The sequence below is a fragment of the Saccopteryx leptura genome, chromosome 1 (assembly GCF_036850995.1).
Source record: "Saccopteryx leptura isolate mSacLep1 chromosome 1, mSacLep1_pri_phased_curated, whole genome shotgun sequence".
NCBI lineage: Eukaryota > Metazoa > Chordata > Mammalia > Chiroptera > Emballonuridae > Saccopteryx > Saccopteryx leptura.
In genome coordinates this window covers 186,922,643-186,949,426 of record NC_089503.1, presented here as the reverse complement: position 1 = coordinate 186,949,426, position 26,784 = coordinate 186,922,643, and the positions used below count along the sequence as shown (strand labels likewise).

The window sequence follows — 26,784 nt, the reverse complement described above, 5'->3', positions numbered from 1 at the left end:
TTTAATGTCTGGCTATCATCGTTTGCTGCTGGAGGGCAGGTGAGTTTCACCTTGGTTGGGCGAAGGGGCTTCTGTCTGTTCTTGACTGCTGTCCCAGAACTGCCATGGTGCTGGCTGGTGTCTCTCCTGTTCCTCTCGTTTTCTCTGTCCGGCACTTGCTGCAACTTTTCTTGCCTGGGTCTGAAAAATAGAGTGAAATGACACGAACTTTTAAAAAGAAATGTACTTTTTCTGGGTAAATTGTCTTATATCTTTCCTTGCGGACATATGTCTGACCCTGGTGTTCCTTAACCTGGAGCCCTTCCAGTCTTGCTGTTGTTTTGGACTCCTTATAGGAGAGAGGACACGGTACCTTGTTTTACAAAGTGAAGTTCAGAGATACTTAAGCACCGTGTAGAAGAACTCCTGGTGATATATTTCTTCTGCCTTTATCTTGTTTCTGTCTCTTTTGTTAGTTTTCCCAGGACCACAGACTGAGGGACTTGTCTCTCCACATCTGAATGAAGTTTGTACCGTTAGTGGCTGCTTCTAGAGTGGCAGGCAGTCCAGGCTGAGGTGTGTGGCACCAGAGCTCAGGTACAGAATTGATCTTCACCTGCTGGGCTGAACATGTCACTGAAGGAAAGGAAGAAGAGAGAACCCTGGGAGTTTGATACTGATTTCGAGAAATATTGTATCAATGAGATGAAGCATTTGGGTAGATTTGCTTAAGCAATAGCAGCAGCAGCAGCACCCACAGAAAACCTGGGGCTCCAGTGGGTGAAATGAATGTTGGGGAATTGGGGGCTGGGGGTTCCAGCGAAACTCTGATGAGAGAAGCTCAGTTGCGGTCAGTTTACTCCCGTTGGTTTTTAGACCGGGCAGAGGTATGAGGTTAAGCAGCAATCTGCACGTGACTGTAGGTCTTTGAGCAGCCCAGAGCAGCCCTAGTTCCTGAGGCAGATATTTCAGGCTGAGCACTGGTTCTATCCTTCAGCTGCCCTGTCATCTCTGAAGAACCCGTGCTCTCCCCTAGGAGCTCTCACCAAGCTTAGGTGATCCTTGAATGCTGAAAGTCCTCCGGTTAACTTCAGCTTGTCTTTACGGCAAAATGCTATTTCAGGATATTGTTGCAGTATCTAGGTTCCTAGGGAAGAACTTTTTAGTTAGGACCCTTGTGAGTTAATACCCAGTGATGGATGGATCACTCTCCTCTATCCCCACTTTTCTGTAATGGTTTTGTTAGAAGTTTTTTTTGTGATTTCTAGGACTGAGATGTAGACTCCACTATCTCCTACTGTTCTTTCTGTCTGTTTCACCTTCACCTTGTCATTTATTTGTAATTTCCAAAGACTAGGTTGGCTAGTTGGCTCTTGTTTGTGTCTGCCCATTTTCTATGAATCTGATGTCATGGTCCAGACCTTCAGGTTTACATATGCTAATTGTTAGATTACAGTTAGCAGTTTGGGGCTTGGTCAGAGGGTTGATAAAGGTGGACCATGTCTACTTTGCCTTGGACTTGCTAAATGTTTTGATGAGTCTGTGCCCTGTGGCATGGGGCTCGAGCCTGTACAATGCTGGGAGTTCTAATGAGAAGTGAGCCTGGCTGTGCTCACCACCATGAAGGTATGACAGATCAGAGTAGGGTCCCTGTGTTCAGTCACCTCCAGTGTTTCTCCACAGACAGCTGCTTTTCCACTCTGACTTAAACTTCCAGGCAGGTGAATTGTTGAGTCTGAAATTCCTTTCTGTTTTAATTTTGCATTTGGAGTGACGGTAACAAAACTGCAAGATAGATATGTTTTGCTGAATGGTTCCATTTGTTCGATGTTATGTGTCTTGTCTTCTCACTACTGCTGAGAGTAGTGAGTCTGAAAGTTGTTCAAATGTTTGTGTTGTGTCTGATTTTAAAGTAAAAGCCTCTGCCAGAATTGACTAATTAATGTCCATAAATTTGTCAACTCAGTTTCAGGTTTAACTTATTTAGTTATATTCTGTAGGGAGTTTCTATAAGGAAACAAGCTAAATACTTAATAGAAAAAAAGGGGAGGGATATTTGATTTTGCTTGCTACAGAACACACATGTATGGTGTGCAGACCCTCTCTCGCTTAGGTGTTCATTGTTGGAAATTATTTCCTTATTGTTGTTTCAATAAAAATAGTTGAACCGTTTTAGGCTGTTAGATAAAATTAAACTGACAATCGCTGTGGAATGCCCGGGAACTGCGTCCAGCTCACCAGCGACAGCTGCGAGGCCGGTGCACAGTGACAGGCTGATCACATTTCTAGGAAGAAAACTCCCCACGTGTGTCAGAGTATCAAGATATGTGTGCATGATGAAAATAGCACGCTCCGGTTAAAATAAGAATCAGTTCAGCCTTCCTTAGAATAGCACGCTGCAGGGAAATCTGCAGTCTCCTGAGGAAGAAGAAAGGACTCTATTTTTAGGGAAGCATTGTAGAGTTAGTTTGCCTGTTGAGGCTTTGGTATTTGAGAGGTTAAATTATAGTAAGTTTGTTAAAAATAGTCTTTATTTATTTATTTTTATTTTTTTGTATTTTTCCGAAGCTGGAAATGGGGAGGCAGTCAGACAGACTCCCACATGCGCCTGACTGGGATCCACCCGGCATGCCCACCAGGGGGCGATGCTCTGCCCATCTGGGTGGGGTGTTGCTCTGCTGCAACCAAGAACCATTCTAGCGCCTGAGGCAGAGGCCACAGAGCCATCCTCAGCATCTGGGGCCAACTTTGCTCCAATGGAGTCTTGGCTGCGGGAGGGGAAGAGAGAGACAGAGAGGAAGGAGGGGGGGAGGGGTGGAGAAGCAGATGGGCGCTTCTCCTGTGTGCCCTGGCCAGGAATCGAACCCGGGACTCCCGCACGCCAGGCCGATGCTCTACTACCAAGCCAACCGGCCAGGGCCAAAAATAGTCTTTAAATGTAAATATTCTATTTCATAATTATTTGAGTGAGACCATGTACCCAGATCTTTTTTGTGTGAGTCCCCTTCATATGGTAGACATCTATCCCCTGTCATGTGAGCTTCAGGTGCACGCGCCAGGACTTGTCTAATGATAGCTCTCTCCCTTTTCCTTCTTTCCTCTGATGACTGCATTTCAATAATCTTAGTGCTGTCTTTCTCTAAGAGGCACAGACAAGAGATCAAGATATAAATTAAAAGTAGAATGTATCCATTTTGGTCTTTAATAGTATTCTGTGGTAAAAACAAATCTTTTCTTAGAGATGAAATTGAACCCTGTGTTGGGGGAAGATTTGTACGTTCCTCTCTTCCTCTCGCCTCCTTGGGTAGATTATAAGCTCCCTGAAGTGAGGGCCCATGCGTGAGGCATCCTTCGTCGTGAACCAGGACCTTGCCACATAGGAAGTGCCGAGTGGGTATTTGAATGAAAGAGTGAATAGGGCTACCAGACATCTGACTTTCGTTCTCATTCACAACATTTTTTATCGGGTCACTCATTGATGGCTCCAGCTCCAGAATGATAACTGAGGCAGGAAGCATTCACAAAGCACTGAAAAAGATTAATTTTTAAAATAAGTTCTATAGTAGAAGAGGACTTAAACATATATATTTTACAAGGAGAGAAAAACATTCAATAGATACCCAGATGGGAAACAGTATAAGTATTTAGGCTGTGGGACAGCTCCACTGTCTGAACCCTGGGCTAGCTCCTTCCCCCTTGCAGTCTGGCCAGTCCTTGCATGTGGTGTCACACACAGGAGCCCCTGTGCACGCTCCTGCTTCCCCTACCTCTGTATTTGCTATGATGACCCAGTCACATACGCATCCCTTTATTCAACCAGTCCTTGTTACCTAGTCTGCGACAGACACCAGTTCCTTAAGTGACAGCCATGAATCTTCATGTTTTCAACTTTATCTCTAAAAGAATCAAGAAGAACATGATGCTATGTAAATGCGGAACAAGCATATTGTTGTTAACACTGTTAATATCATAAAAGCTCATTTAATCACTGCTTAACTCTTTCTGAGGCATTGAGCTAAATATTTTATATGAATGAAACCCCTGTCTAACTTAAAAACCTGTTGTTTTCAAGATAAAAGTTTAAATTCCTTGGCTTTTTTTTTTTTTTTTTTTACACAGAGAGAGAGAGAAAGAGTCAGAGAGAGGGATAGATAGGGACAGACTGACAGGAATGGAGAGGTGAGAAGCATCAATTATTAGTTTTTCGTTGTGACACCTTAGTTGTTCATTGATTGCTTTCTCATATGTGCCATGACCGTGGGGCCACAGCAGACTGAATAACCCCTTGCTCAAGCCAGCAACCTTGGGTCCAAGCTGGTGAACTTTTGCTCAAACCAGATGAGCCCGCGCTCAAGCTGGCAACCTCAGGCTCTCGAACCTGGGTCCTTTGCATCCCAGTCTGACACTATCCACTGCGCTACCGCCTGGTCAGGCGTTTGGCTTGGCTTTTGACTCGCGACACTTCAGCCTAAAGAACTAGTCTTTGCAGCTTCCACTTTCACCGTTCACTGAATTGTGAGTCATTTGCTCCATGTAACCCTCATCCTCCACCAGGCTGGCATGGCACGAGTGCTCTACCCTTTTCTCGACATGAAGTGGTCCTGTTTTTCTTTTGGGCTATTGCTCACATCTTGCCCTTCCACACTACCCCCACCCCCATACCATGGAGAGCCCCATGGCTGGTGCCCTCATCCAGGATCCCTTCCAGTTTTTGGAGGTTAAAGTTGTAAGGAAACTTCAGTTAAGTAGAGATAGATAAGAAGTTGGTTCTGGGCCATATAATAAAAACAGAACTTATTCAGGGGAAAATAAGAGATGGAATTAATTTTGTACCTGATTTTTTGGAGTGATTATTAGATTCCAAACCCATGCATCGTATTATCTCATGATATCTCCCCAGTCCTGCCATACCTTTTACTTCCCTTCACGGATGAGGAAACAGACTCAGAGATACACGGTAGTTGGTCCAAGGTCACCTGGGTAATAAGTGGAGGTAGGAGCATTCTCACTCAGGCTGTTTTTTTCTCTGAAGTCCTTGTTCTTTTCCTTGTCCTCACCTGTCTCCCGGTCCACTGTCTTTAGTTCACAGTATTAACAGTGTTAACAACAATTTGCTTGTTCCTCATTTACATACATGTTCACACGTACCGGGAGAATTGATTTAGCAATATTTCTAACATGTTGCCCCTTTTTACCCTACTTAAAATATTCTTGAATATTTTATTTATTTATTTATTTATTTATTTATTTTACATAGGCAGAGATAGACAGGGACAGCCAGACAAGAATGGAGAGAGAGATGAGAAGCATCAATCATTAGTTTTTCGTTGTGTGTTGCGACTTCTTAGTTGTTCATTGATTGCTTTCTCATATGTGCCTTGACTGTGGGCCTTCAGCAGACCAAGTAACCCCTTGCTGGAGCCAGCGACCTTGGGTCCAAGCTGGTGAGCTTTTTGCTCAAGCCAGATGAGCCCATGCTTAAGCTGGCGACCTTGGGGTCTCGAACCTGGGTCCTTCCGCATCCCAGTCTGACGCTCTATCCACTGCGCCACCACCTGGTCAGGCTCTTGAATATTTTAAATAGCTGTGTTTTCATCCTGGTTGGAGGGGTGGAGGAGAGTTTCCCTCCTCTGGCTTCTCTTGTCTGTATAGCAAGGTGGGGGTAGGGGGTGGGGACTGGGCTATCCGATGCCCTGAAACAGTTCCAGCCTAACTGCCACTGCTCCTGATTGTGACCCGAGTGGCAGCAACCACAGCCACAATTATTAATGCTCAGAAGGATAGAATCAGCTGTTTATCCAAATGTTTTCCTGATTTGTATAATGCTGTTGAACTGCTTTTCTGGTTGGAAATACTGCTGCTATCACGATTATTTCTTGCCTAAATTAAGGTCCTGCACAGCTTCTTGTGATTGCCAATCCTGTTTGGTTAAGTTGAAGCTATCCCTGTATTGTAATTTCTATATTGGTTTGAAAATACAGAAGGTAAAAATACCCCCACGCTGGTATAGTAATTAAGTCGGACTCGTGGTGGATGCCTGGATAAGAATGCTCATATTTAAAATGCTGAGAAATGTAAATATTTGACTTGATATAATGTGACCATACATTCTTCACTGTCTCGTGGTTATTAAACCTTCTGTTGAGCTCTTAGACAGATGGCCTTTTGAGTAATGAGCACTCCTTTCGATACTGCAAGATGCCATTTGGTACAGTGATGAAGTAGTGTCATTAATAAATCTTTATGCAACAAAAAATTCCAAAGTGAGAGGGCACTTTGGAAAAAAGTGCAGATTAGAAAGTACAGATTAGAAAGACCCCACACTCCGTTTTATGGAGAGCTCGGAGTGTTGTCAGTGCCTTTTCAGACAGTTCACCAGCTGGTCCTTGTTTCTGCACAGTAACGAAAGAAGAGAGTCAGTGTCACCGTCACCACGTCCAAGTATATTTACACAGTGGGGGGCTCTTTACCTGTGTGGGTTTGGGGAGGGTCCTACCTTCCTCCCTGCTGGTTCCTATAATTCAAGGCAACAGTTAAAATGATCAAGAAGAAAAGCACTATCTATCATTACTGTTGTGTGTTGAACCTTGAAATATATGTTCGATCAGCAGATTCTCAGTTAAAAAGAAAAAGGCTTAGCCTTTCCTTCTGACTTGTGCCTCAAACTCCTTCCCTAAGCCCCCAGAATTTTAGGCACACATTCATTTGTAGTCATTAGGAAAAAAGTGTTCTACTGAAGTGAATGTCCCATCATCAGATACTGTGTCTTGTCCTAACCATATCATAGTTTTTGAATTATTCTAAGATGCCTCATGTACCAACCTGGCTTCTGCAGTAGTTCTCAGTAACCCCCTGCTAAGTGTGTATCCTCTGGTGAGGTCAGATTTGTTCTTTAGGCTTTTCCACAACCATGAGGATTTTGCTTTCAAATCTCTCCATTTGGGAATAATTAGAAAAGACACTGGGAAGAGTGAGCAGTGTCGTAAGGCCAGAAGTCTTTGCAGTGGACCCTTAAGAGAAAGAAGGGGAGTCTCAGGGGAACTGGAGGGACAGAGGTATGACAAGTGCCAGGCAGGCTGGAACTGGGCTCAGGCTGGAGATTTTCCTGGCTGCTCTTGTCACCTCTGATTGGATGATCAGTGCTGTGGCTACATTCATCTCTGGCACCTGCAGCCATGTGGAGGGACGGGTTCTGGCACTGTAGACGCGGTGACATCCAGGTCCCATGTTTCCACTTGACATGCACATCCCCTTTTGGCCAGTTTTATTTACCAAGGATCTTCTAATTCTGTTATTTGTTACACTGGCCTTATGCTGACCCCTTGGCCTCCCCAGAGGTTCCTGTTTCTTGCTCTGATGTCCTTCTACTTCCCTGCCTTGTGTGCCGCATGTTTTCTTCCCCAGCCCCTGTGTGGTCCAGGCCTCCTCTCTTCTTGGGCCTGGGCACATGCTGCCACTAGCCCACAGTCCCACTCTTTCTGTTTGCCTGGCCGGGCAGTATGATCTCCCCTCCAGAACTTGGGTGGCAGGCCAAGTGATGTGAGTCAGCACAGCCCTTTTGGGATTGTGTGCATGGCCACTGTCCAGATGGTGGGAGGCTGACATGTCCCGCTCCCAGGGCACTCAGTGGTACTGAGCATTATCTGCCTTACAGCAGGTGTGTAGTAAGTGTTTGTTGAAATAACAAATGGATGAAGTATGTTTATTGAGTAGGCCATTATTTGGGATTATAAAACAAATGTTTTGACTTCTGTGAGTCTTAATATTGTCAAAGGGTAAATGCCATACCATACAGGTATTCTGGGTTTCACACTAATTATGAACTGAGGAAAGGACATGTGAGGCAGGAGGTGAATGAGGTGATGTGTAGTCACTGAATGTTCCCCGGGGAGGCGGCTGGCCCTCCAGTGTGTCTGATCGTCACACTAAGCCTTCCCCTGTGAGCCTGCTAGTGCTACGGCCACAGAGGCATGGGAGCAAGCTGCCTGCTCTGGAGTCTGCACAGAGCCCTGGGACTCCTGCGCCGGCGGGATTGTTGTGTTAATATTCATACTCCCATTTATTTCTTTTTGCTCAAGTCGTCACTGCATAGAGCAAGCAGCTTGTCTGTAACAAGCGGATTATGTAATTACTTCTCTAGAAAATTGGCTTTATACTTCCCTGTAGGATTAGTGTTTGAGGAGAACTGGGGGTTGCTTTGGGACCGCTCGGGGTGCCAGCTCTTGTCTGGGCTGCTTGGTCTCGCCTTTGCGCAGACAGGTGGAACCAGCAGTCGCTTGCGTCTTTGTCACGGCTGCCACCGCTCTGCAGGTGAAGATCTCCCAAATCTTTAGATTTTGGAGAAAACTGCATGAAGACTGAGAAATTTGGAAACAAGAGCTGTTCCAGGTCATTGGTACCTACAGGAGTTAGTTGCCTTGCTGTCAAGGGCCTCACAGGAAGACCGTGAGTGACGTGGGTTTGGATGAGGCTTATACTGGTTCGTCCTTTGGTGTTGCTCATGTTCAAGGTTCAAGGTTCATGTTTACTACTCAGCTCTGCCCCTCCCCTCCCCACCAAAGAGGCCTGCAGAGTGTAATTAGAAAATAATGGTTCTGGAAACTCTTGTCAGTAGAGTGAGACCTAGGGTTCTGTCCCCAGGGATTTCCTGATTGTCACATTGGTACCACCTGGCCCAAGAGAGACTTTCACACGGTGAGGACAGTGTTCCTGTATCCCATAGTAACCTAGCCAGGACCTGGGGATGCTAGCCCCTGCTTCCCTGTGGACACCAGTCTATCAGTGATTTATTCCAGCTGTGTCTCCTGCATAGACAAATCTGATTTCTCAGGGCGGGGGGCAGGAACCCTAGTGTGTTTGCTTGCGTGTTTATTTATTTATTCAAAGTTTTATTTATTTGAAGAAATGTATTCACGTGGTCCAAAAACATATTCGAGGAAACGTTTCTCTCCTGCCCTCTGCCCGCCAGCGTCTCCTGCTGTGAGCTTCTCTGTGTCCCGGCAGAGATGCTGCTGTTCTCTGGTCCTGACACAGTAGCATAAATGCAACATGGAGCATCTCTAAGCAGACTATAAATGCTTCTTAACTTCTTCTGCTTTACATGAAAAGCAAGCTGATTTGCAAAATGGCATTTGTTGGCCATTTTACTTCCATAGTTGGGACAGGCCTGAGGATGCTAGGGGGCTCCTGGCCTGGGAGGATCCCCGCACTCCTTAGAAGGGTGATGGTCCTGGAACCTCATACTCCAACAAAAACACAACAAAACCCCCTCAAGTCCAGAAAATCATCCTCGGCTAACCTGAAGTTTAACTCTCTTTTTCTTCATTTCCTCAGAAACTCAGTCTCTGAGGGGACGTGCTAGACTGTTGTTACCTCCTGCCCCTGCTCCTCAGGGTGTGGGAGTTGCCTCCCACTGGGTGTCCCGTGCTGGCTGCTCACCAGTCTGCAGGCTCAAACTGATCACTTAATTTGATACGGCGTTTTATTGTTATCTGATTCTTTACAACTAGACTCTGAATTTGAGAACAGATACCCCATCTTACACTGTTCTGTCCCCCATATTTTAAGGTAACCTAATTCTAGGGTAAATAAGAGTTTATCAGTAGGTCTTGATTGAAGGATAGGTATTTGAATTCCAGTCTTTTATCTCTGACTTCCTAGAGATGCCTCTTCCTGCATCTTCCTCAGTATCTTCGTGTTTTTTTTTATTTTTATTTTTATTTTTTTTCTGAAGCTGGAAACGGGGAGAGACAGACAGACTCCCGCAAGCGCCCGACCGGGATCCACCCGGCACGCCCACCAGGGGCAACACTCTGCCCACCAGGGGGCAATGCTCTGCCCCTCCGGGGTGTCGCTTTGCCACGACCAGAGCCACTCCAGCACCTGGGGCAGAGGCCAAGGAGCCATCCCCAGCGCCCGGGCCATCCTTGCTTCAATGGAGCCTTGGCTGCGGGAGGGGAAGAGAGAGACAGAGAGGAAGAAGGGGGTGGAGGGTGGAGAAGCAAATGGGCGCATCTCCTATGTGCGCTGGCCGGGAATCGAACCTGGGTTCCCCGCACGCCAGGCTGACACTCTACCGCTGAGCCAACCGGCCAGGGCAGTATCTTCGTGTTTAACATCTCCAGTCCCCTATTCCATAATCAGCTTCCTCTTCCTGACTTTTGTCTCTGCCCTGTCTTATCTTGCCCCTCACTCAGCCACGCATTCATTCTTTGTTCAATCAGTGCAGACCCCTGTGATCATTTTACCTTTCAGCTTGGCTAGGCTGTAATACCCAGTTACCAATTCCAGCATGCTAATCCAGGTGTTGCTTAGTAGGAATTCTGTGTGTGTGGATGGAACTCACTCTACAATCAGTAGTTGACCATAAGTAAAGGAGCTAATCTCGGTGGGCCTCATCTAGTTAATTGAAAGGCGTAATGAGCAAAACTGAAGTTTCCCTGAAGGAGAAGTTCTCTGTGTGGATACCCGCCCTCAACGTTTGTCCGAGTTTCCAGCCTGTCCTGTGGGTTTCAAACTTGCCATTCCCCACAGTAAACCAAGCCTTGTCCTCTCCCTTCCCCTCCTTCATCTCTCTCCTCCCCTGACTGCTACCCCGCCCCTCCTGGTCCTGTTTCCCTGATAGAGCCCTGACTGTACAGCATTTGGGGGTATATTCAGTCTCACTGTTTTTCAGATGGACAGTTTCCCTTGACTCCTGCAGAAGCTCACAGTACTGGACCACCTGGCCTTACATTCCTTCTCTAGCTTCACTTGCTTCCCTTCTTGACAGCGCTGGTCCTCTGTGTTGTGGCCGTCCACAGCCGTTGCTCCCTGAGCTCTCAGGCTTTCATCTCGGCTGTGGCTGAGCCTTCTTGCATGCCACTCCCCCCCCCCCCCCCACCTGGCAGACCGGCTCCTCCTTTAGGATACGCATAGCTTTTGCCCCTGAGAAGCCTTCCTGACCTGCCCCATCTCTCAGAGTTGGCTATTTCTTAGTTCCTCCATAGTGTTGTGCAGTTCTCACTTTCCCGATATTGACATCAACACGTGTGGCTCTTTGCATGCCTCTTTCCTTGAGTAGATTCCCTACTGGCCTTGGAACTGAGTTTTGTCTTCCAGGATGCTCACTGTCTCGTGGGGTCCCCTTGAGTGAACATCAGTGAGTGAGTGGGTGAGGGGTGTTAGTGAGTGCACTGCTCTGTGTAATTCTGTGAGCTGAGCTCTGGTTTCCACACAGGGTAGGAAAAAGCGTGTGTTCCTCACACCTGGCCCCTCCTCTCAGACCAGTGCTGTGTCTTCTAGACCTGGGTGTTGCCAGTCTGTGTCGTTGGCCTGCTGTCAGGGCAGTCTTCTGTTTACATCTTTTGCTAGATGAAATTGGAGGTTCCTAACTTGTATTGAATCTTTCAAAGGAGGAGCGAGCTGTATAAACGTTTTTGGAAAATAGGCCCTGGCTGGTTTGCTCAGTGGTAGAGCGTTGGCCTGGGATGCAGGAGTCCCGGGTTCGATTCCCGGCCAGGGCACACAAGAGAGGCACCCATCTGCTTCTCCAACCCTCCCCCTCTCCTTCCTCTCTGTCTCTCTCTTCCCCTCCCACAGCCAAGACTCCATTGGAGCAAAGTTGGCCCAGGCGCTGAGGATGGTTCCATGGCCTCTGCCTCAGGCGCTAGAATGGCTCTGGTTGCAACAGAGCAATGCCCCAGATGGGCAGAGCATCGCCCCCTGGTGGGGATGCCGGGTGGATCCCAGTCAGGCACATGCGGGAGTCTGTTCTGACTGCCTCCCTGTTTCCAACTTCAGAAAAATACAAAAAAAAAAAAAGTTTTTGGAAAATAGATGGAAAATGATGGTGAGGGTAGAAATCTCAGAGTAACACTGGCCTTTAGAGTTTTCTCTCCCTTCTTAGAGCAGTCTTTTATTAAGAGCTGAGATTTTTTTTTTTTGAGGTGAACATGTAAAAAGGGGCATCTTTATATGCAAAAGTAAGATTAAGGTGTATATCCAGCTGGCTGCCAACAACCTGGAGATGCAAAATGTCTTCTAGTCATCTGAGCAAATGCACTTTCTGTATCTAAATCACTCCAGCTTCCGTTAGGCTCAAGATTTAAACAGGACTCTGGGTTTCCTGGAAGCTAAAAATGGCTTTTTCATGTTTGTGATCTGAGTGCTGTGAACCGAGTTCCAGTTTTCAGTATGACGACAGCGTGGTTGTTGCTTGTGCTTCTGTCTGACGCCAGGAGAAGAAAGAAAATGTGAAACTTCTGTTCAGTCTGTAAATAACTAAATTACACTCTGAAGTGTTGTCTAGCATGTTTGCTTTATAACTTTAGCTCTTAAAGGAAGCCAACAAGGACTTATTAAAAGGAGTAATAGAGATCTATATGCCTGACCTGTGATGGCACAGTGGATAAAGAGTCAACCTGGAACACTGAGGTCGCTGGTTCAAAACCGGGCTTGCCTGGTCAAGGCACATATGGGAGTTGATGCTTCCTGCTCTTCTCCTTCTCTCTCTCTCTCTCCCCCCTCCACCCCCCTCTAAAACAAATCAATAAAAAAATAAAAAGAGTAATATAGATCTTTACTGCCATGGAAAGAAATCAGTGATGAATTAATTTAAAAAGTAGGTTGTAAAGCAATATTGTGTCTGTAGTATGGTGTGATGTATTCATTACTGTTAAATTGGTAAACATTTAAATATATGTGAATTCAAAAACTGGAAGGGCACATACATGTGTATACACACACACACACACACACACACATCAAACTCAATAGTTAATAAATGTTATTACTTTTTCCTGACAGTTTGATTAAAGAAAGAAAACAGTTTTCATGATTTATCAGAATAAAAGCCATTAATTACTTTTTCGTGTTTGGTAGGGAAAAGTGTCCAAGGACAAGAGGTCAGAAAATACATGCAGAAATCACAGCTTGGTCAGGGTGAGGATGATTATTCATTTTTTAAAAATCTTTCCCCATATGTTTTTATGATAAGTAGATTATTGTATAATTAAAAATAAGGCCAACCATGGTTCATCTAGGGCTCTTTGCTCCCATACAGAACCTGTTACGTATTTGAGTTTCAAGAATTTAAAATTTTAAATCACATACCATAAGAAGAAAAATAAGTGTATATAAGAAGTTAGAAATCACATAGTGACCAAATGTGGGTGCTTTGAGGACCAAATTTAAGCTAATGTGAAATGCTGTTTATATCTTCAGTAGCACAGGGCAGGACAGAGAACTTGGTAACAGTTCATGCTTCCAGATTGCTGCATCCTCTGGTTAGCCTCCTGCAAAGTTGCTGCCTGCTTCTTTTAACATTTTCTTGCAAACGGATACACCTTGTTTCAATATGTGTTTGGCCCTCTGCTGCTTCTAACTTGCTACAGGGCTGATTTTGGCGGAAAGGATCAGGCAGTTTGTGCTGGGCCTGCCCTGTTTACAGATGTGTGAGTCCTGATAACTCCTAGAAAACCCCTTCCCAAGCAGCCCTGTTCCTGGAAAGTGCTCCAGGCGCCAAGCAGGTGTTTCTGCCTTAGAGAAAGGCAGTCTAGGTTAGGTAGGCGCTCTTGTGATTGAGATAAGAGCATAGTGTGACTATTTTAGGCACATTCTGGTGCTTCTTTCTCTTGTCCTTTAAGAAGACTTGTTACTCTTACTCTAGGTGTTAGATAGTGATGGAATAGGTTGCGAAGGGGCAGAGGTGTTCCCAACAGTCTGGTTTATTATTTTCTGTGGATCATCACATTTGTGTTCTGTATGTTAGAGTAGATACAAGTTTCAAAAGGTTCAGGTCATTATTGTCACTTAAGCACTTTTATATTAGTCTTTACAACTATTAAATCATATACAACATTCCTGTGCCCCAAGATGTATCAGACATGGAGTATTTCAATGCCTATTCCATGTTTAAGAGGATTAAAAATTTAATTTTTGTATCAGAACAAAGGAAGGTCTGTGTTGGGAGCGGGTGGGGGGGGGGGTGTTCCGTAAATGCATGTGTATTCTTTTCTATACACTTATATGTGAATGCTTATATATATAATTTGTTATGAAAATATCAGTGGCAGTATTAGAGATTCCAGTCTTCTGAAGTATTGATTCTTTATAGTCAGAACTTTCGGTAAATCATTTGGATCATGTTTGTATGCAGTGTGTTTTTCTATCACTAAGTAGATAGACCTGAGGACAGGCTCTTAGGGTTTTGCTATGTCTCTGTTCCCATCCACTGGCGGGCGTGTGACCCCAAGGCTGTCCTTTGGACATGCAGCATCTACAGCTCTGAACAGAACCACCGCACAGGGAGAGACGCTACGTCCAGAGGGAGTGTTGGTCAAATAAGTTTTTAAATATGATATATATGTTTGCTTGCTTATAGTTTGCATTGTGTGTGTGGGACAGGCTGTAAGCAGGTAAGGTTTAGTTTTAAGACTAAACTTTTCCCCACACCTTTGACTGATTGCATGATGTGGGGTGGTGCACTCGCATGAGGAATCCCATTATGCCTCAGATAACTGACTTGGTATCAGAGACTTCATTGTTTGTATATTGGATTAAAACAGGGGTTGGGAACCAATGGTTTGAGAGCCAAATGTGGCTCTTTTGATGGCTGCATTTGGCTCGCAGACAAATCTTTAATAAAAAAAAAATGTTAAGAATATAAAACACTAGAAAGCCCGGCGGTCATACGAAATGACAGCTGTTCTAGATATTATAAATTGTAATTAAAATGATTTGTGCAAAGGTGTCTGCTAATTCAAACTAAATTACCCAGGGCAGGCGGCGAGGACGCCCCTTTGCTTACTGCCCCACGGGGTTGGGGTTTCCCCCTTCTACTTGCTTAATTGCTTAAAGTAGAGTGCAATGAAGGAAACCACTGGCGGTACATTTCTTAAGAGCCACCGCTAGCTCAATAAATAAAGGTGATTTAAATAATAAAATGTTAATTCACATGTCAAAGATCTCTTTGTACACAACATTTCTTGTGTAGATCTTTCCATCATCTTTAAGCTCGCCTTGCAGAGGACCATCAATTATTTTTAATTTTACGTCCGTTCTTTCACGAACTCTTGAACAGGCAACATAAAGTTGACCGTGTCCAAATGCAGGCTCAAGTAAAAAAATGCCAACACACTTAAGCGTTTGGCCCTGAGACTTATTGATGGTCATAGCAAAGGCAAGTTTTACAGGAAATTGTCTACATCTCAATTGAAACGGCAACCCTGTTTGAGATGGAGCCAAATCAATTCTTGGAATGACATGTATTTCACCTTTAGAGGAGCCAGTCAAAGACTTAGCTATTATGACATTATTTTTCAATTGGAGAACCTCTAGTCTTGTACCATTGCAAAGACCCCTTCTGGTGTTAAGATTTCTTAACAGCATAATAATTGCTCCAATATTTAACCTCAATTTGTGAGGTGGCAATGCCAGAAGGCGGGACTATTTGAATGCCATGGCAACTTCATCCCATTGGCTAGTACAGTTACGCAAGCAACCAATAAGCTATTGGCGACAAACAGACACTTAAGCCGCATATAATAAAGATTCTCACCTGACCAGGCGGTTGCGCAGTGGATAGAGCGTTGGACTGGGATGCCAAGGACCCAGGTTCGAGACCCCGAGGTCACCAGCTTGAGTGCGGGCTCATCTGGTTTGAGCAAAAGCTCACCAGCTTGGACCCAATGTTGCTGGCTCAAGCAAGGGGTTACTCAGTCTGCTGAAGGCCCGCAGTCAAGGCACATATGAGAAAGCAATCAATGAACAACTAAGGTGTCGCAATGCGCAACAAAAAACTAATGATTGATGCTTCTCATCTCTCCGTTTCTGTCTGTCCCTGTCTGATTCTCTCTCTGTTAAAAAATAAATAAATAAAAAATAAATAAATAAAAAATAAAACATTCTCATGTTTTACAATCCATTCATTTCCTACTGCTCATGTTTATGGTTGTGGGTGACTGGAGCCAATCACAGCTGTCCTCTGGGACGACACCAAATTTTTATTGGCTAACGTTTAAACGTACACTTGTTGTTGTATGGCTCTCATGGAATTACATTTTAAAATATGTGGCGTTCATGGCTCTTTCAGCCAAAAAGTTTCCCGACCCCTGGATTAAAAGGTTTTGATTTCTACACTATAAAATGGGGCAGACTGGGAGCTTGCTGTCTCTCTTGGTTCCTGAGATTAGCATTAGAGAGGAGAGCAGAGACAGGCCACATGGAGGAGAGGAGAAGCAGCCAAGATGGCAGAGTGCTGAAGAGAAGCCAGTTAGTACAGAGTTTGTGCAGAGAGAAGGAGATGCGGAACAGAGGAGAATGAGGCTGGTGAGGTAGACACCTTTGATTCTAGGAAACTCGGATAAGTCAGTGGCTTTGAGAGCCCTGAATGGAAAGGGAAGTATTTTCCTACTGTTTACATTTCTTGCCTGCCGGGTGCAAGCTAGGATTAAAGATAATGGCCCACCAGTTTGTGGCTCTGTTGTTTCATTACTGTCTGTCCGAATCCAATGCGAACCTGCATGGCCAGGCGGCTGTGATGGTGGCCGTGGTTACTGGCTTTACAGGGAGCTTCCTGGATGAATGCAGATATGCAAGGTTTACTTAAAATCGCTTCTTGAGGAATCTTGAACACTTAGCTATTTTGCTACAGCTGATGGGATTACATAGATGGCAAAACCTGCGTGTTGTCCTGTGCACATACCAGTGTGTGGAAGCACAAGGCGTGCTCCCTTTGCATCCCAGGCTGTCTGCGCTCACTTGAGGAGGAGGCTGCATGAACACCAGAGATGAGCAGTTCCTCTTGGGGCTCCTCTGCTGGCCCCTGGAGACGAGGTGGGGGTATTTACTAGCCCTGTAATCTTAGCTATGGTTTTCTCAGCTGTTAAAGCCCGTTTTTTCATTGGTACAAATGATGTTAATTCTCATCGCATTGGGTTGTTGGGATTGCTCAATGAGATAACACAAGCGCAGACCTCTTGCCAGTCTCTGGCTTCTTGGACACAGAAGTGAGGTGGGTTGGGGTCAGGTTGTGGAGGGGCCCCAATTGCTAAGCTGAGGAATTTGTGTTTTATTCTGAGGTAAAGGGAGACCGAAGGGTTTGGACGTTCTGGAGGTCATTCTAGTACTGCGTTTACACTTAGAATCAGATGCATTTTAGCACTTTATGACAGTAATTACCCACCACATGTGATGTGAGGGAACTTCTTTAAAGGTTACAGTGAAACGTCCTATGATTGAACCTACTGGACAGCAATAATTCCTGGTCATTGAAATCCCACCTTTCTAGGCACAGGCAGAGGTGCAATTCCCCTGCAGGCAGGAAATCGATTATAGTGATTATAGGCCATTGGCAGTAGAGAAATTATTGTAACCTAGAGAGGCTTTCCCAAGTTTTTGTAGGGAGTAGCTAGCCGGTGTTATTTACATTTGCCATATTGGTAACTTTCAATTGCTATATTTAACTACAAATGCTAAATATTCCAAGGACATTTTTTATGTATCAGGTGTGGTGTGCTAAAAAAAGAAATGGAAATAGTTTGTGTCTTTTGTTATGGGTTTGCGTAGGGATTTTTGAGTACTACACAGAGGAAGAAAGAGATTTCAGGCTCAGCTAAAGACCTAATGTTCCTTCCTTTCTGTGTGTATATAAGGATCAGGGCGTCCTTGCCTGGAGGGGCTGTGGGTATCCTCCTGGGGACAGCACAGCTGGGCTTCTGAAAGTGTCAGTGTGATTTTATGTCACAGTTTTCTTAAAATACCAATATAAAGCATCAGATGAGCAGATAAAGCTGATGGGAGATAAAGTTTAAATTTACAACAAAGCTTTTATTGTGTAAGAGATAATTATATTGTGTTGACATTATCTTAACTCATACAGATGTTGGCAAGAAAATAATTTAGGAATTGTTCAATGTCAATTAACCTGAAGTTATAGGAGGAAAAAAATATTCAATCTTATTTGGTAAAGAAAACCTTATTGGCACTTGGAGTTTAGTATGCAAGAAGCCTGTCAAACTTACTGTTATGGATTTTACATCTTCCTTATTTCCAACGTATTTTGTTAAATGTATCTAGTGGACTTTAGAGCCATTTTCTTGTTGCAAACAATGAATTATTAATCAGTGGCAAACCTAGAGATAAGCTCTTAAGAATGGGTACTTTCATGAATTAATGGCAGGTGTCTGGTGAAAGTGATCACTGTTGCTAATAATGTTCTGGTCAGATATAAAATTTTATCACCAAGCAACACCAAATGGATCCCTGTCCCTCCTTTCCTTCCTATTGCCCCCAGGCCTCCCTCCCTCCCCGTCATTCTTCCTTTTTTCTCTGGGGTTTCTCTTTGCATTTCCCTGTTTCTCTCTCTCTTGCTCATCCTTCCTTTCTTCCTTTTTGGGGGGAGGGTCCTCTTCCCCAGCACTTCTGTTAATTGCCAGACCAGACAGGATGACTACCTTTGTTCTCATACTTCCTTTCTTAATTCACGTTAGTGCCCTCTTGCGTGCAGGTTTCTGTTCTGGGGAGAGAGAGGGCAGCTGGGAAGCTGGCAGTGCCAGTGAAGCCACACACCGAGGTATGGAAAGAGGCTCCAGGGAATAGGTACTCAAATTTGAAGGTGCCATTTCATTGCTGTAGCCTTCATAATTGGTACATTTGATTTGATCTTGTAACTTAGAAAAGAGCCTGGCACTGTAGAACATGCAGCGCAGTCTTGACCTTGGGGCCGGGCAGCCTCCTTTGACAGTAGGCAGCAGGCTGCACTTGCAGACTAGCAAGGACACAGTAGACACAGACTTCCGTTCTGCTTGAGCCTTGCAGTTTGCACAAAAGTAAGAATTTCATTGATGCTTAGTAAATGAACTCAGAAACCAGAGGAATCAAGCTCACAGGAACCAGTCTGGGTTGCCAGGTCCCAGGGTCTTCTGATGCAAGAGCTCATTCCTCAGCTCCTGGCAGACAGGTGCTGGGTCCCCAGGGGTGCAGCTGGGAACACCGAGGCTCTATGTCTTGAAGGCTGGGGGAGGGGTTTGCAGAGGGAGAAAACCATTCCCTGCCAGTCCTTTCTCAGCCACACAAATGGAGCCAGATCAGAATCGAGCGCAGTGTGCTGGACACAGGCTTTCTGAGGTTGTGGTTTAAGACAGACCATTGCAGGTCTGCTCTGGGAATATAGAATAGAAGGGAAAGTTTCTCTAAAAGAAGCAGGAAGAGAAATCTCTTCCAAGCTCTTTTCTCATCCTTGTAAAAGTGGCTTTCCCGACCCTGTCTGGCTCTGAGGAAACCGCTTACTCTCTGTTGGCCCTTTACCCCATATATAAAATGAGGAAGGTAAAGTACGTGATTCTGATATCCTGGCCTGACCTTTTATGGGATCCTAAACCTGAGGCTTCTCATATTTGGAAGCCCTCAGAGGGACATATCCCTTGAACCAGCTTTTCCTCTATCTGATTAGCCTGAGGAGCTCAGCCTCTTCCAGGGCTGTGACAAATTCCAGGGTGGAAGCTGGGGACAGCAAACTGCAGATGCACATATGCCCAGAGGACAGGACAGGCATACCCCTTCTGGGCTACAGAGAACCAAACTGTGGAACCAGTGCCTGCATCAGCGATGAATACAGTTTTAGGAGGCATTGAAAATAAGGAAGATAAAACTTGTGTTCCAGGAATATTCATCAGCTGGTCTGGGCAGGCAAGAAAAACAGGAAAAAGAACATGGTACTGTGTGCCCCTGCAGATCTAAATGCCAAGGTCAGCTTACGTTTTGCTTATTACTAGTGGACCTGCCCACTGCTGTTGCCTTCTGGGTGGACCTGTTAGTCTGGGGAAGGTCCATGCCCTCCACTCAAAATCTAGGCAGCACCTGTGCACCTTCTATGGCCAGGAGGGTCTGGAAAGAGTTTTTCTTATGTTCTTAGTTGTGTGTGTGTACACATACTATTTTGGGGCGTGTCTAGTAACAAAACAATAAAACAGGAGGTTTCAAGATTTTTCAAAGTGGAACTTAAGAAAATATGAGTTCTTTTACCATTCTCTATACTAATTCTTTGTTTGAATAGCTCAAAACCTGCATGATTAAATGTCATATTTCAGGTTATGCTTTTTGAGTGCCAGAAGGAAATAGGCTTTAGTGGAAAGTGATTGTGGGGTTTTTGGAAAGGGAGTCAGTCCCTCACAGACATAGAGGCTTCAAAAGAGTCAGATTTGCTGTGGCACCTGGCATTTTTCTACTGAGAGTCATGTTCAAGGTATGTCCCTGTACTGAGGCTCTGCCATGTTTGAGAAGGGAAGTGAGTGTGTGAGTTACCCTGTAACCTGCTGTAGCCGGGAGCTGTTATAGAAGCACCCAGACCTTTCTCCTGTCCCCCCTCTCCTGCCTGACACACCAGCCTTTCCTGCCCACTCTCTTAGTAGACACTGTGCTGAGCTAGGTGTCACAGAAGCCCCATTCCTGCCCAACCAGGGATCGGCTAACACTAGAATGGGGATATTTGAGCTTGTTGTAGCTACCCTTGAAATCACTGGGACTGTATTATTGTTTGCATTTGACAGATGTTAATGGTACGTTTAAACCCTGCCTTCTGTCACTGACAAGAATGTCATTCATTCACTTCCAGTATTTCTCTGGTAGACTGTCACGGATAACTTTAATAGTGGTTATTACAAAAAGGGTTACACCCAGAATATTTTTGTCATCTCTGGATGACTTTGGTGAATAAATAATGGCTACACTTAATATATTTTGGTTGGAGGTGGAAGTGCGTGTGGCAGCAGGTATGAGGGTCCTGAGGCAGCGGGAGGACCGCTGACCTAACGGCAGAGTGGAGTGCTGGTCCAGGCTCTGCATGTTGTCCTCACAGCACCCTGTGCCGTGGGCCCTGCCAGTGTCTCATTCTGACAGATGAGGAAACCGCGGCTCACAGAGCGCAGGTTTCATGCCTCATCTCACAGGCAGTGAGAGGGAGCTGTGAGCCCAGCCCGGGTCCGACTCCATCATCAGGACAGAGCTCCTGATGGGTGGTGGTGGGCACAGAACTAAACATTTAGGAAACTTTAAATTAAGCATATTAAAAGTATTTCTACTTGGTGAAAATGTATCTCTTGTTGCTTCATGTTTTGGACCTGTGAAGTTTGGATATACTTATGGTGGGGTAGCATCTTGATAATGTTAGTGTTCTGAGCATGTGTAAGGTGGGCTAGACTAAATTCAGATGCTCAGGAGATGAGGTGTATTAAATGCGTTTTTAACTCACCGATATTTTCAGCTTATGATGGGTTTATTGGGATGTGACCCTATCCTATGTCATGGAGCATCTGTGTGTGACTTGGGAACCGTGAAGAGAGAGGAATTGCTACTTTTGTTCTCTTCAAGGCATTCCAGTGCTTGCTGTTATACTGTTAGTTCAGTCACAGACTTTTGTACATAAGAATCTTTCTTAATTCTGATCAAAAATAGGATTTGTTCCAAGAAATATGACATTTTATAATTGCAGATTGCTTGTACCACCAAGTTAACACATACAGGGGATCCTTGGGTTACGATAGTCTCGACATATGATGCTTTGAGTTTACAATGCTCACTCCCACAAAAATTTTAAAGAATTTAGACATGAGTGTTTCAACTGATGCTGTTAGCATCAGACTTACGGACCACGTGGTGAACTAGTTTGGTCGCACGTGGCAGAAGACTACTTAGTAATGGGGCGTGTTTGTGTCTTTATGTTCTAGGTTATGATTTTACAACCGCACAAGGACAGGTAAGTAACTTAGCCTACTGTGTGTTTCAACTTACACTAAAATTCGGGTTACATCACTGTAACAGGACCAGAACTATGCTGTAATCCAAGAACCCCCTGTACTTAATTAAATTAAATCACATTCTTTGAAATGTAAACATCTTAATGCATCAGACTTCCCAAATATTTGGACATGTGAGAATTTGGTTTTTAATGTTTCAGTCTATGTCACCTGAATTGTTCCTCCTGTCAATCATCTTAAGATTTTTTAAAGTTTTATTTTAAGTTTATTGATTTTTGATAGAGGAGAGAGAGAGAAGGGGGGAGCAGGAAGCATCAACTCCTAGTTGCTTCATAGTTGATACAGTTGCTTTTCGTGTGTGCCTTGACTGGGCAAGCCCAGGGTTTTGAACTGGCCACCTCAGCATTCCAGGTCAATGCTTGATCCACTGTGCCACTACAGATGAAGCTTAATTTTGTTTTTGTTTTTGTTTTTTAGGCAGAATAGCTTTTTATTTATTTTAAAATTAAAATATTCACAGTAATATTGCAGTTTTGAGTGAAGAAGGAATTTAGAGATTGTCTAATCTATCTATTTAGATATCTTTTACCAATCTGTATGCAGATTTTTATTGGTGTTGTGGGTTGTCTTTCAGTTAAGTGGCTTATTTATTTTGTGGCCTGATTCCTTTTCAGTTTGCCTTTTCCCTTAGTCCCTGGGCTTTTGTGACTGGGTTCGAACACCATTTGAAGCAGAGTGAGAGGACAGTGGTCCTTCAAAGGCATTGACAGAGTCAAGGAGAGCATATGTTTTGGTCTGTAAGAACTAGAATGTGTTTTTTTGTGCTTCTGTGAACTCCTGGGTGTGAAATTAGAGTCCCCTGTTTTTCTTATTCTTTTGTATAGGAAAATCATCCACATACACAAGATATTGGTGGGAAACATTGCAGGCAGGAGCTGGTGTGATGATTCTTAGGTGCAACGTTCATTGTTTCATGCCTTCCCAAGCTCCTGGCTCTCAGCCCTCAGCCGCCTTTTGACTCTGACCCAGTGGGCAGAACTCTTTCTGTCACGACCTTCCACAGTCCTTAGCAACTGTCCCAGGCAGTCTGTTTGTGTCCTCAGCCTTGCCTGCTCTCAGATGCTAGGGTGTGTCAGGGAAGTCTCTTTAGTTATAAAACATGTCCCTAAGAAGAAAGCCACTGTAGATGCCAACATTTATAACTTAGACTGCACATTAAATCTCTTTTATGTGGAGGGTGCATCACTTCCCTTTTTTTTTTTTTTAATAATTTTATTTTTTTTAATGGGGTGACATCAATAAATCAGGATACATATATTCAAAGATAACATGTCCAGATTATCTTGTTGTTCAATTATGTTGCATACCCATCACCCAAAATCAGATTGTCCTCTGTCACCTTCTATCTAGTTTTCTTTGTGCCTCTCCCCCTCCCCCTTTCCCTCTCCCTCTCCCCCCTCCCCCTGTAACCACCACACTCTTATCAATGTCTCAGTCTCACTTTTATGTCCCACCTACATATGGAATAATGCAGTTCCTGTTTTTTTCTGATTTACTTTGTATCATGTTATCAAGATCCCACCATTTTGCTGTAAATGATCCAATGTCATCATTTCTTATGGCTGAGTAGTACTCCATAGTGTATATGTGCCACATCTTCTTTATCCAGTCATCTATTGACGGGCTTTTTGGTTGTTTTCATGTCCTGGCCACTGTGAACAATGCTGCAATAAACATGGGACTGCATGTGTCTTTACGTATCAATGTTTCTGAGTTTTTTGGGTATAAATCCCAGTAGAGGGATTGCTGGGTCATAAGGTAATTCTATTTTCAGTTTTTTGAGGAACCACCATACTTTCTTCCATAATGATTGTACTACTTTACATTCCCACCAACAGTGTATGAGGGTTCCTTTTTTCCACAGCCTCTCCAACATTTGCTATTACCTGTCTTGTTAATAATAGCTAATCTAACAGGTGTGAGGTGGTATCTCATTGCAGTTTTGATTTTCATTTCTCTAATAACTAAAGAAGATGAGCATCTTTTCATATATCTGTTGGCCATTTGTATTTCTTCCTGAGAGAAGTGTCTGTTCATGTCCTCTTCCCATTTTTTTATTGGATTGTTTGTTTGTTTGTTGTTGAGTTTTATGAGTTCTTTGTATATTTTGGATATTAGGCCTTTATCTGAGCAGTTGTTTGAAAATATCATTTCCCATTTAATTGGCTGTCTGTTTATTTTATTATCAGTTTCTCTTGCTGAGCAAAAACTTCTTAGTCTGATGTAGTCCCATTCATTAATTTTTGCCTTCACTTCGCTTGCCTTTGGAGTCAAATTCATAAAATGCTCTTTAAAACCCAGGTCCATGGGTGTAGTACCTATGTCTTCTTCTATGTAATTTATTCTTTCAGGTCTTATGTTTAGGTCTTTGATCCATTTTGAGTTAATTTTAGTACAAGGGGACAAACTGTAGTCGAGTTTCATTCTTTTGCATGTGGCTTTCCAGTTTTCCCAGCACCATTTGTTGAAGAGGCTTTCTTTTCTCCATTGTGTGTTGTTGGCCCCTTTATCAAAAATTATTTGACTATATATATGTGGTTTTATTTCTGGGTTTTCTATTCTGTTCCATTGGTCTGAGTGTCTATTTTTCTGCCAATACCATGCTGTTTTGATTGTCGTGGCCCTATAATATAGTTTGAAGTCAGGTATTGTAATGCCCCCAGCTTCCTTCTTTTTCTTTAGGATTGCTTTGGCTATTCGGGGTTTTTTATGGTTCCATATAAATCTGATGATTTTTTGTTCCATTTCTTTAAAAAATGTCATTGGAATTTTGATGGGAATTGCATTAAATTTGTATATTGCTTTGGGTAATATGGCCATCTTGATTATATTTATTCTTCCTATCCAAGAACAAGGAATATTCTTCCATCTCATTATATCTTTCTCGATTTCCCTTAACAATGGTTTATAGTTTTCATTATATAAGTCCTTTACATTATTTGTTATGTTTATTCCTAAGTATTTTATTTTTTTTGTTGCAATCGTGAAGGGGATTATTCTTTTGAGTTCCCTTTGTTTTAATATGTGTAAAATCAGTAACTCTGATAAAAATGACTAACATTTTTATTATTGTTGCTTTCAACACTGATGATGAGCATGTCACAGAGTGGCTTGCTAAGGGCAGTGTCACCATGATGCAGTGCAGAATTCCTCACTGCCGCACTGCTGGGTGGACTTTTGTGAGCAAAACGACTGCTGCCCAGCAGCGTTGGGACGGTTTCATGGTGTGAACAGTTTCACAGTGTGAACCCACATGCACAAGGCAGAGTCACACGTGGTCTCTTCAGATGGGTAGCAATTCATGTTAATAATGTAGTCATAAAACACCTAGCAGAATTCTTTTCTTTCTTTTTTTTTTTTTAACAACCTGGGAAAAAATTTGTATGTGAAGAATATTCTACAGGCTTTTATTTCTCATTTTGCTTAGACTAACTTCTAGAAATCTAGCTAACTTCTAGAAATCTGGCTTGCAGAAAACTGTGATATTAGCTTTGTAGGAAAACAATGTTGCCAGTAAGGAGCATTAAAATTCTGTCTTCTGCTTGTGTCATATATCAGATTAAAGATGTTTCACAGTCAGACCCGGGAAATGTGCAAATAGAGTTTATAATGGAGATGTTGATTCAGTTTGAGCTGAGGCCAAACATTTATGAGGGAAAATTAGATTAAACAGTAGATGTTTAGAGAAACTTAAATTGTGACAGCTTTAAAAAATCATGTGCTGTGGTGTTTCCCAAGCTTTGTACGGACTCTCCGCAGACTAGGACCTCGCTATTTGATGTTTCAACCACTTATTATTAAATTGTTTTTAATCTTCCTTCAGACTAGTGGACCCAAAACTCACTGCTAGGAGCCTGGTGATTGAGGACGGTATCTTACACATTACCATGAGATCAAACCCCGATTCTGTCAGTGGAACTAATTCTGTCCTGTCATATTGTATTATATTGATGAGTGTAAATTGCCACTTTCAACTGTGAGTATAAAGCTACCGATTACAACTGATTTATTCCATTTACCAGAGCCTACAGATACTCTATGCCACTAATTTATTTTCATATACTATTTAAATAGAGGGGGAAGTGCATGAGTTGTGAGAAACTGGAATCTCTGGTGTTAATGGTTCATGGTAATGGGGATTCATTGAACGGCTGGATGTAAATGCTGGGTTGGTGGATGTAAAGCCAGTAGCCACGGCCACCATCACAGCCACCTGGCCTGTGTAGGTTCGCATTAGATTCGGACAGACGGTAATGAAACAATGGAGCCAAGAACTGGTGGGCCATCATCTTTAATCCTAGCTTGCATCTGGTGGGCAAGTAAAAACACTCACTGTGCTCACAAAGGTACTGACTTATTTGAGTTTCCTAGAATCAAAGGTTTCTAGCTCCCTAGCCATATTCACCTCTGTTCCCCATCTCCTTCTCTCTGCACAAACTCTGCACAAACTGGCTTCTCCCTCAGCACTCCACCATCTTGGCTGCTTCTCCTCTCCTCCATGTGGTCTTTCTCTGCTCTCTCCTCTAATGCTAATCTCAGGAACCAAGAGACAGCATGCTCCCAGTCTGTCCCACTTTATAGTAATCAAAACCTTTAATTCAATATACAAACAAGGAAGTCTCTGATACAAAGTCACTTATCTGAGGCATAATGGGATTCCTCATGAGAGTGCACCACCCCACATCATGCAATCAGTCAAGGGTTTAGGGAAAAACTTAGTTTTAAAACTAAGCCTTAGGCTATAATCACCCTGCCTGCTTACAGCCTGTCCCCCACACCCAATGCTAACTATAAGCAAGCAAACATATATCATATTTACAAACTTATTTGACCAACATTCCACCCCTTTTGCTCGCTTACAATCTAAAGCACAAGTATTTCTGCACAAGGAAATTAGGCACATTACACAAATTATAACAACATGACAAAACATACAATTTCAACAATTACAAAGGTACATTTCACCAGTCTCTGAGCACTTTGCCAAAAGCGCTAAATGTCCTCGGTCTTC

General features: G+C 43.6%; 1 protein-coding gene and 1 non-coding gene across 4 annotated transcripts in view; both read left to right on the top strand.

Moving 5' to 3' along the window:
• Nucleotides 1-26,784, top strand: part of SIPA1L2 (signal induced proliferation associated 1 like 2) — a 250,339-nt gene that overhangs the window by 76,069 nt on the left and 147,486 nt on the right. The gene's annotated exons all lie outside the window — the stretch shown is intronic.
• On the top strand, nucleotides 11,408-11,483 carry TRNAP-GGG (transfer RNA proline (anticodon GGG)). Its single transcript has one exon. It is a non-coding gene; the product is annotated as a tRNA-Pro (tRNA).